Consider the following 12,340-nt stretch of genomic DNA (forward strand, 5'->3'; position numbering starts at 1 on the left):
TCTCTCTTTTGGATCTTGGAATGTTTGTTTGGGGTTGAGATGGAGACTTGAGTTTAGACAAAGGCAAAGTATTGTGTAGAGCATCCTTATGCATTGGTTCTAAATGACATTTTAAAATTTGTGGTATTACCCGAAGTTTTTATTTTCTTTGAACAAAATCGACAAATGGCAAAATTTATTTCTTGACATTTTTCAAAATACTTCCATAAATCACTCTTTTTGACCATTTTCTTCGTATTTATCTGTAAATAACAATAATTATGATTTGTGAGAATGTGAATAGATTTGAATGTGTATAAGTATAAAACAAATACTTCATAATATTTGAGATTTATGGTGAATTTATATACTCCCATTTTTAAGAATAAACATTTAAGATCCTATTTTAATTGAATTTTGACTTTTGTGTAAGAAATATGAAACCCCGTGGCAACGTTAAGACATTTATTAATGATTTTATGTAGTTGACAACTCATCCACTGCCTTATGAGGGTGGATCAAGACTAAGACGTGACTCGATACAATGCTAATATATAGGCGAAATCATAGCCGGGCCGAATCGCTGAATTGCTAACGTCGCGACTTGCTGACACCCTGGCACCCTGGGACGTGCCATTTCCAAGGCCCCTTTTATAGGTTCCAGGAATGCATTGACGGCGATATTTGGTACATTTGGCACTAAAAATAATGCATTTTCAGCGGTTATACAGTGTGATTCAAAAGTGGCGCACCAAATCTTTATAACCGTATCGTATCGTATCGTATACAATACAGTAAGTACCAATTAAATTAAGTGAAGATAACCCGACGCAGTTTCAAGAGATCAATCGGCCCTAATTTATTTACACACTACATAATTTATCTAAATTAAAAGTTTTTTTTTTACTCACCTACCTAAATTGAACAGTCAAAATGAAAACACACAACACACAATAATTCAACGATTCAGAGTGAAGTGAATTTAACTTTCCTCCTTTCACAGGATAACAATAATCACATCACTGACCGGGGAACTACCAATTGCTGATACAGGCAGAAAATCGGCTAGATCGGGAAACCTGAGACGACTTCATCCGTCGTGCCGTATTTTACACCGTACGTGCTTCATGACCAAAGATTTCATGGGCAAAGTTTTTGCACTCGTTAAAACAACAGTTGCTCATAAATAAAATATTTTGAATATCTGATTCAATGTATTAAAACCAGAAACTCAACTTATTGAAAAATTTTAAATTATTACTGGAATTTTCAAGTTTCAATACTGTAACATCGAATGAATACATCGATGTTCTTTTCGATGATATGTTTTCGACATCGATGTCAAAACATCAATGTTTTCCTACGAAATATCGATGTTCGAAAACCATCGAGGAACATCGCCCAGCACTAATTAAGACGTCAACACCTAGGACGCAGCGCTCGATTATTGTTGCAATATTTTTTTCTTTCTGCAATTCCACTTCTGATTAAATTGTTGCAATTTTACTTCTGAAAAAGTTGTTACAAATCTTCTTCACAATGGATCAAAATCATCCTATATTACTACAATTTACATGCATCTATGCTCAAAACTTGACCTATCACTACATTTATAATACATGATTCTACTACACTCTTTCAGTTTGTTACACTTACTGACCTATCGTAACAATTTAGTGACTTAATTCCTATAATATGCATGAAATATCTAAGTTACATTTTATCTTTGATCCTTACGATAAACGACAGGCAAATCAGAAACATTATAAACTCCCACGCAACCTTCTTACGCTCGACTAAACACATCTAACGATAAGATGCTCTCTTATGGTAAACTTCTTACCTGACCTTCAATATAAACTTCGCCATCATACTCTTGCCGATTCGTCACCGGTACGTAACCCATCGATTTTGGCTGCACTTCGACATCTTCATCGGCTATGATGGCGATTTGTCACATCGGAATCGCATCTAAACCTGGCAGGGCACCTTGACTGTCCTCCAAGATGCGAATCTCATCCTTTTGTGCTACCAAAATTTTATCCTTATTGAGAAATTCTTGCCCGATCAACACTGGATAAGCTTGGACACAATTTTGCACCACCAAAGCTTGTACTTTCGCCTTGGCCAGGTCCACTTGTAAAGTCACGTTGACTGTTCCCAAAACCTTGGTTTCACTGTTGTTACAGCCATAAACAACAACAGAAGTTTTCTCAATTTCAAGTCGCAAATTATCCGCTACATCTTGTCGGATAATTACACCTCCACATCCTGTGTCCACGTAGCCCAAAAATCTTTGCCAATTTAACAAGTATGGAGTATAATACGCTTGGTTATCACCACCAACACTTTAGCAGGTCACATTTCCCGCAATTTTCTCGGTATTTTTGCGACAATTTATACTTATGTGACCTAACCTTTTACATTTTGAACACTCCATTTTGGGTCTTGAACACGCACTGGCCAAATGTCCAACTTCGTGACAATTATAACACTTTGGTTTATGGCGCGGAAACGAAGTACCCGTTCGAAAATGTCGTTCTTCCCGTCTGCTCTTATTGTCTCTAAACGTTGGTCTTATTTTCTGCAAAGTTTGTTGTTCTCGTTGCCCTTCAGTACTTTGAGTTACCAGCGTTGACAAAAAGGAAGAATAAAGTACTTCTGGGGTTTCGTAACGGCCTGCACGAGCGCCCGTTTGTATTATGTCATTCGAAATACTATCAATTACACAAGACATTGGTTAACCTGCTGATGCGCCATTTTTAAAAATGTATTCTTCTGAATCCTTTTAGAATAGAAATTAACAATAAGAACAGTTTTAATGGCTTTAATAAAAATAATTTGGATAATTTTACTCTTAAAGTGAATTTCGAGTTGGCGTAAACGGCGTTCCTATAGTAAATATTCAAGTCAAGATAAATAAGCAAAAAGTTTAACTTGCAGTAATTTTACTGAATATTCGTTAAAAATGGCCACTCCGAAATACAACAAAGTGGTAAGTTTTCGTTAGGTGCATTTTATTTCCTATCTAATTATTGAGACAAGTTCTCCAACTACGGCCATGAGTGTGAAATGCTGGCAGAGGACGACGAGGTCGAGAAGCGATTTCATGGTAATACATACTGGGATAAAATAAAACGGGGTTGGATGAGAAGCATTCTGGTGCACGAACAAATCTGCAAATCGTGTGCAATTCATCTGAGAAGCCACGGTGCGATAGAAAAGGAGCAGCAGCGTCACATCAGATACCACCCTTCAAGCATTCACCCCTTTAGCAGCGCGCGGTAATCTTTTATTTCGAACAAAGTTCACGTTTTCACTCGTATTTTATGCAGGATTTGGTGGGAACTGTTCATGACGTTTATTTGCTTTATTCAGTTGATTTTGGTACCGTTGGACGTTGGCTTCTTTGCGTTCAATGAGACGATGCCATTTTTCCGCTCCACTGCCTTTCTCTCTATAAGAATGATCACAGATTTGAGCTGCTGTGTAGATATCGGTGTCAATTCCATAACAGGCTATTACGACGAGTCGAAAAAAGAAGTTGTACTTCATCACCATAAAATAGTGACGTAACAGAGACACGCTTGTTTATGCGATAATTCACATGCTCGAATAAGTTCCATTTTGCTGAAATAATATTGGCTCCAGGATTCAGTTTCATCTTTTTTTAGCCAGCATCGTTCGCAAAGAAGTCGCAAAATCACGATGGTCTGGGAATGCTTGCAGAATTTTTCTTTTCCATTCCTCCCAACCATAGTCATATTTAGGAAGACTATCGTACCATCTTTTTGCAAGTCCGTCTAAACGGCTCTGCATATAACTGATTTTTGTTGCATCATTCCATCCACTTGACGCTGCCATTTGTTCGATCTTATAGATCCACTGCACAGCTGTCAAATTCGGAATTCCTGGCCCAAAACGCGGCACACAATTACGAGTAAATATTTCTGAACCGAACGCGAACTGGAAACTTCGTTGTTCCAATAAATTATTTCGCATTTTTAATTCGTCCGCTAATTATTCTAAGTGCCCTATCCGCTCCTCGGAAGTGCTAGCGATCACGCTTCCGGACGTAGGACGCGGTGGAGTCCACGGAGACATTTATTTCTCTACGCGGCTGATCTTTATCGAGCTGTCGTTGCTTCTCGCGGCCGTCGCGACCGTCTTGCAATTTCGCACAATTTGATAACACCGACAACAATCAATCACGACTCACTTCGATGGCAAGAGATCACAATCCCACCGCTGCTCTGTGAGCACTCTTACTCAAAAAAAAAATCTGACATTAAAAATCAAACACTTTTGAAAAATTTATTGAAATATCCGCAAACTACAACGAAAGCTCATGATTGAAGATTGAATGAATAATCCGTATTAGGTCAGCACTGGTTCCTTTGTTGTCCTTACTTGTTACATTTCTATGAATACATTTTTATTAGGCTGCTGAAGAGCGGAATTCTTGCGTAATAGTCATCGGCAAGCGTCGCCGTTTCGTTTCATCTTTTCTTAAAAAAAATGCTAACAAGAGTAAACTTTTTGTGAGTTGTTATCACCGCTTTCTAATTTTTTAACCACATGTTTTGTTTCTTCACAGGCGCGCTGCATCGCAGCCACCCAGTCCGTATTTATTGTGATCCCCAAAATTTCTGGCAACCCAGATGTCGCGACCTCTCGCGCATCCTCGACAGGATTTCGACTAAGTGCGTACGCCACCTTATTTTGATCACCTTTGAGGTATTCCATTTTATAATCAAATTCTGCCAATCGTATGAACCATCTGCCTATTCTGGGATTCAAATCGCGTTTGTCCGCGAGCAATTTTACTCGTAGGCTGTTACAATCGGTACGAATAGTAAAATGTATTCCCAACAGGTAAAATTCTGCTGTAATATGAAATCGGCTTCAATTTGCCATCGCTTTCGCTTTGTTTCCGCATTAAAACTGCACCAAGCCCTATAGACGAAGCGTCTGAATGTAATTCGGTACGCGTTTTCGGATTATATACGCATAAAACCGGACTATTCATCAAGATTTCTTTTAATTTGGCGAAAGCCATCTGGTGGGGATCGTTCCATTCAAAACTTTTACCTTTCCTCAACACTCAACGGTTTCGCAATTACCGAAAACCCTTTTACGAAACGTCTGAAAAATGAGACTAAACCCAAAAATGATCTAACTTTGTGTACATCGGTTGGGACAGGAGACTCATTGATCGCTCGCAATTTATCCTTCCCTGCCTTTGACCGAAATTGTGAAACCAAGATACGTAACACAGTTCAAAAAGAAGTTACATTTTTTCAAATTCAAGGTAAGATTCGCATGCCTAAACCTTTCAAAAAGTTCCCTTAATTTTTCCAAACCTTCTTCCAAAGTATCTGAAGGTACAGTTATATCATCTACATATATATGCTAATACCGTATCATAGCGCAAACTCCCTAATACAACATTAATTAATCTTTGAAAATTACTGGGCGCGTTCGCTAGTCCGAAACTAACCCTCTTAAATTGATATAGTCCGTCAGGTGTTACAAAAGCTGTTTTCGCGATTGCGTCCTTTTTCATCGGTATCTGATAGGATCCTGATTTCATATCAATATACGTATAATACTTCTTACCACCAAGTCGATCCAGGTGGTCGTCAATCCTGGAAAGCGGGTAATGTAGTTTTACTGTCTGCTTATTCAGCCCTCTGTAACCTACGCACATTCGCACTGCACCACACTTCTTTTTCAATAACAGCACATGACTTGCGAATGGCGAATCCGAGTCATCCACAATACCGGCATCTTGAAGTATTCACTTCACGCATAATTCACCACGACTTATAGTTTGATTTCCTGCCGTTATCAAGTCTTTTCCGCTGATGTTCAGGACGGGCAGTACTGCTTCACCATTTTCATCAGTTTTTACAATACAACGAGGCACAACGCTGCCGAATTCCCGAACACTACCTTCGACGCACAAATCAGCGAACGGTGCATCGCACTTAACCGCTATATGCCCGAGAAAGTTATCTGGAATTGCCGACGCACTTTTAGCCTATAACACAAACTTTGATGGTTCTTCTGGTTCTGGAGTTGTTTCCGGAAAACAGTAACTCCTTTGCTGTTTTCACAACCTTTACGTGGTCCTGCTCTGGCTATGATGATGGAAAGCTGTTCTACGTCCCGAGACACCACATATATCTTCGATGTTGCACTCACATCGTCGACTTCTAACTTGGCTTCCACAGTGTAATTTGCATGTCGAAATAAAATCGTCGCGAATTATACAGATTCGAACTTCCAAAGTCTACGTAGGTTTTGACGCAAACGTCATTGACCTTCACATCCTTGTAAAACTTAAATTTGGGTGAGACCACATTATCTTCTCAGCTGGCGGCTTCTTCTTCGGACACTGCCGCGAATAATGTCCAATTTCGAGACAATTGTAACATTTTTGCTCGTGAACTCTTCGCTCCACCTGAGAACCTCTTTCTCCGTTGAAAACTTCTTTCTTCAAAGAGTTACTTCTTTGTTCACTTTTCCCGTTTTTATTGAAATAACATTTCCTTGAAACATGGCCTATTTTCTTGCAAATGTTGCATTTCATCGTTGGTTTCTGCTCAGTCCCGAGACCCGCACTACCCGAACGTTTACACCACGTAGCTTCTTCTTGTTCGCGTAAATCCCGTAATAACTCCCGTTCATCAACATGTCGTATCGGAAGCAACACACGTCCAGTCTCTTTAGCACGCAGTCCTGCAAGCACTAACTTTTTACATTCTGCAAAACTTAATTTAAGATTTTTGCACATCTTCATTTTGATGTAAAAATATTCTTCAGTCTTTTCGTTTGGTTGTTGTTCTCGGTTCTTCATTTCTTCAAATTTCTCAGTGACAGTTCTTTGATCCTCAAAGTTTTCCTTGAACTTTTCTTCAAAGTCTTCCCATATCTGAATTTCCTCTTCATAATATTGGAACCAATCACGAGCACAACCCGTCAAATGCTGTCTCGCCATTTCTAACATTATCGTCTGATCCCAGAATTGCTTGTTGCCAATTGATTTCACTTCTTTCAACCAGCTTCTGGACTCAAAATAACCTCCACTGCTGTCAAACGACCTCAATCCCTTGGTGAGATCCGGCATTACGCAATATCTTTGAGCACTCTCCGTCGACGAAAACCCTCTGTCCGACGACATTCCTGGCCCATCACCTGTATTCTGTGGAGTAATTCCACTTATCAATTCCACAGCAGAATCTACTGTCTCTACTGGCGGTGTTACAGAGGACGTCGCTTGTCCTCCACCTAGCCTCGCAAATCTCACGTTTGCCACAATTTTACGAGAAACGGTCTTCAACGGTCCTAACGAACTTTCCACATTCAAAATGGTTTTTTCAAAAAGAATTTTCATTTTGGGTGATTTTCACCCCAACCACATAAGAGTTGTCACAAAATTTCACCACGCAAGCGCCGGGTTAAGGGCATGTTCGAGGTGGTAAGACAGGTTAAACCACGAAACGAGGTAAGCGTCGGGACCATCTCCAGCGGCAATCTCAATGAATTTAATCCCCTAACGGATAACGTGGATGACTAGGTCCATCCGGTAGACGAATACGCGCATGATAAAGTAGAGGGCGAAGGGTTGCCAGATTTTCTTGATGCTACAGCGCCAAATTTAAAAATTCATGTCGCCAGAAATCGCCAAATTATAACAGTTTACACAACAATTACAGAAAATAAAAATTTATTATACCGGGTGATCAAGAAGGACTGTTTAAGTTGGCAGTACAATTAAGAAATTTTTTTAATTCGTTTATTTATAACACTGCAACCGGATATGTTTTGTTGGTTTATTTGACAAATATCTGATGTAGGTATAGCATTAACAACGACAAGCCATCAACAACCGAAAGTTACTCCTGTTATACGATTTATTATTATATATGTTATTTAAAATACAATTCAGTGTTACCAACTTAAACAGTCCTTCTTGATCACCCCGTATAAACAAAAAATATAATCTATGGAACATAAGATACACTCTGAAAACAAATAATTCCGAACACCAAAATGAACAAATACATTATATAAAGGAACTTAATAGTATATTATATATTGAGGGAGAGAAATGCATGATTTTTCCTAAGGTGCAGTTTGTAGCCAGAGGGCGAAGCCCGAGGGCTACAAAGCACCGAGGGAAAAATGAGCATTCTCTCCAGAAGTATATATACTATTTTTTTCACGGTAGGGAGTAGAAACAGCACAAAAATCTCAAATTTTAAGAATAAAAAAATGATGACAAATGAGTTGTCATCTTTCGATGAATTTAATGGAATTAGTAGTTGCCTTGACAACACAATTAGATTTTTGTCACAACAGTAAAAAAAAATGAAAACCCCCATTAGATTTTTGTCACAACTGTCAAAAAAATGAAAACTCCCTAGGGAGCAAATATTTGCTCTACTTCTGTCACGATGTTGACATCCGAAAAGTTGATTTCTACTCCCGATCGTGAAAAAATAATATTTAAACAAGGAATGTCGTCATTGTTTTGACAAACAAGAAATTCACTAATCTCGTCATCACCTTCGTTATTCTCTTGACATTTTCCTGAATTGTACATATTACTGGTAAACTTTTTGAACATTTTTGGTGAAGGTTTAAATTTATCACAACAAATGTTCATTACATGTAAGTGCACTCGCAGCCTTAATATTGCACATAACATATCAGTCTTTAAACGGTTTTTTGCCTTGATCTTTACCGAGTTCATCACGGAAAACACTCGTTCAACTACAGCAGTTGATGATGGAAAACTTAATACCAGAATTGCAAAACGGGCCAATTCTTGAAAAACATGGTCTCCTCCTGCATTTGTGTAATTTCTGACTCTGTCACACCAAAATTCGTGGGAATTAATTTGTTTATTATTTTCATCATATAGTTGCCACTTTACTCTTTTGATGTAAGTTTTAATAAATGGTAAATCCGTGAACTTAGGACGATGACTCACGTCGAGACAAGCCTAGGAACATACGGGAAATTAATACACTGACACCGTATGAGAACCTCACTTATACCTTTACTGAAAGCATTTTCAGATTCCTAAAAAAGGTTAGGGAATCTGGAAGACGTTTCTTTAGCTCAATTAACAAAGTTTTAATGTACGAGAGAGCTCGATTTTCAATTTCTTTCCTTTGCTCCTCTAGTATCTTTAAATTTGCCAACTCGCGGTAGTAATCAACTCCATAGTCGCCTTCACTTGCACGTTTAAAAGCAAGCTCATTATCTAAATTATGTATTAAAGTGTCGAACTTTTCCACAAATAGCGGTTTCATAATCTTTTTGGCTAAAGTTGATATCGCTACACATATATCATCATAGCTATCACCAAGATCAACATAATTTTTTTGAAATGATAAATTTAATGTATTCACCACATACAATACTGGCAAAATAATTTTTAGAAGTAAAAAATTTGAGTAATCATTTAACATTTCGTTAAGAAGCCTAGCTTTGTAATCCTTTTATTTCTGGATTAAATTACTGAAGTAACACTTCAATTCAGTCCAATTCTCTAAAATAATATTGATCACATTATACCGTGCCAACCATCTGGTTGATGACAGCTGCACAAATTGGTGATTCTTCTTGTCATTGTTAATTGATTTATAAATGTTTGAAAATTCAATTCTTCCAATAGAACTGACAGAAAACCAGTTATACACTTCCTTGCTTAAAAAATCTAAATTTGCAGGTAGCTGTTCCGATGCCTTGGAACTAGCATTATTAATGGAGTGGCAGACACATCTGACTAATTGCAGATTAGGAATTTTCTCTTTTAGCAGTGTATAAAGAGGGTGATTGCTTCCACATAAATTATTTGCACCATCAGTTGCGATGGCTATCAACTGCTCAATGTCCAATTTAATTGTTTTTAAATATTCTGTTATATACAGGGTGTCCCAAAAATGGCGTACAAACTACTTACTACCTTACCGAGGATGTTTAAATGTACATGAAAAAAATATGGAAAAAATGTTTCCGACAAAAAAATGAATTATTTTTATTATTATTATTAACGAAAATACAATGTAAACAAAGATATATTCATACATTATTACCTTGCAATGTTACCGTAGAGGATTTAAAATAATTTTTTCGATTTCCAAAGCTTCTAAATTCTCTATTACGCAGGATTAGATATTGGTAGTGAGTGATCTTGTACTTTGTGGTAATATATACGATTAGACGTAGCTGTCATGACAATTTCATACATATATTTCAAAATAATTGACCTGTTAAATGCCACTTTTAAAGACCGCCAAATCAGCAAATAAGTCCAATAGATTTTTTTTAACATTTTTCTGGCGTTTACGGTAATCTCTTCTACACCTTAGTGCATCGTTAGTACGCCATTTTTGGGAGACCCTGTATGTGTATAAACAATCGGCAGTTACACGCTCAACTTCAATTATACACAAAAAATTAGTTAAAACTTTTTGACTGATCTCACTAATAGTTATTTACATTACCAGATGCGTAAGTGAACTTTTTTTGCCAAGGAGGTAGTTCAAGACCCGAGGCGACAGCCGAGGGCCGTGAAACCTCCGCGGTTAAAGAAGAAACTTACGCATCGTGTATTGTATTAAATTTTTCCTACTACGAAGCACCAACATTTTATAATGTTAATAAAATTGCAAAAATCGTGCCGTATCGCGACCGTCCTTGGATCTTGGAAGCAAAAACCATAGCAACAGCTTTTACAAACATTTTATTTTTCGTCTTCAAACGGCGTGAATTGTGTAAGTGCGTGTAATCCGTAATAATGCTAGTTTGTTAGTTTGTGGTTATTGGTATTTATGCAACAAGCCTTCCCGCAAATTATGGAATGTGACGGAATTGAAAGAGCCGCTGGAATTACGTTAGCCTCATTGTCGCCTGTCAAGTCGGGTGAGCGATATAACCTAACTTTCCAACAATTCATAAATCACAATAAATGTGAATAAGTAGATTAATTTTCCTTTGTTGTATTCCATTGGACTAATTAAACTACATATTATTATAAAATGTGTTGCTGTTTTCCATTTGATGATTTGGGTACCTCAATCGAAATAGTCACAAAATAAAATAAACCCTCCTCGTCCCGTAAGGAATCTCCTAGTCGCGTAAGTATTTTACTTTCGTAGCTAGCAACCACACGCAAGATACGATTCACTTTCGATTACAAGTGTGTTGCTAGGGCAGTAGATGAAACTTTCTAGATACGTAGTAGGAAAAATATTTTATACACAAACAAAGATATTTGTTGACTGAAATATCGGTTGACTCGTCAATAATTAATGAAAAATAGTTATTATTGACATCTTCAACTAATGCTTCTAACAGAACAGGCCCTATCACGTTTTTCAACAACATTTTGTTCTGTGTATTTTAATTTTTTCAAGGGATGTTCCTTTTCCAATGATTTTAATAACCGAACTCAAATGATCAATACTATTAATTGCTGAATGCATGGCAATATATGTAGCAAGTAATAAATCCTTTTCTTTCTGATCATTTGAAATGTCAATTACGACGGAATTAAAAAGACTATTGGTTTTTGGTGTTGATCAGCTGAGTGAGCTCGGGAGCAGATTTACAGACCTTGCAGAATGCTTCTCGAAAGGATTTAGTATCTCCCCTGCATAACCAACCTGAAAAAACAATGCAATATTAATATATGACAATAGCCCTGCAATAATTATTATGTTTGTTACATGCCTGCATTTCTCTTACCTCTTGCCCAAGGTTCATTCTCCCAGTCCCTTCTATATGTCCTTAATTTTTCTTGTTTTCCCATTTCTATCGCACATAAACATCCAAGTCAAGTTGACGACAGTCGACGGATAATAAAAAATAAAAATGATCACTCAGAGATGGAGAGATGAACATCACAGATGAAAATAATGCTTGTCGACTTGTCGTCACTCGTCAACTGTTAGTGGCACTTTGACTTGATGCCATTCCTCTGTAGGGCTATGAAACTCATCAACAAAGTATTCCCGCATTCATTATTAAGTTATCTATCGAAATATGTAGCTTAAAAGTATCATGCACTTACAACAACAAAAATCCACGTTTTTTAAAAAAATCTGATTTTATATTACATTTTCCCAACAAAACGGGGTAAATGTAATACCGGGTGATCAAGAAGGACTGTTTAAGTTGGCAGTACAATTAAGAAAATTTTTTAATTCGGTTATTTATAACACTGCAACCGGATATGTTTTGTTGGTTTATTTGACAAATATCTGATGTTAACCACGACAAGCCATCAACAACCGAAAGTTACTCCTGTTATACGATTTAAAATATAATTCAGTGTTACCAA

General features: G+C 37.4%; 1 long non-coding RNA gene across 1 annotated transcript; it reads left to right on the forward strand.

The window, feature by feature from the left end:
* The first annotated feature begins 858 nt into the window (after nucleotides 1-858).
* LOC138127651 (uncharacterized) lies at nucleotides 859-3,636 on the forward strand. The gene is made up of 2 exons (XR_011158324.1): nucleotides 859-2,974; nucleotides 3,025-3,636. It is a non-coding gene; the product is annotated as an uncharacterized lncRNA (long non-coding RNA).
* The last annotated feature ends 8,704 nt before the right edge of the window (nucleotides 3,637-12,340 follow it).

The sequence above is a fragment of the Tenebrio molitor genome, chromosome 4, assembly GCF_963966145.1.
Source record: "Tenebrio molitor chromosome 4, icTenMoli1.1, whole genome shotgun sequence".
In the NCBI taxonomy this organism is placed as follows: Eukaryota; Metazoa; Arthropoda; class Insecta; order Coleoptera; family Tenebrionidae; genus Tenebrio; species Tenebrio molitor.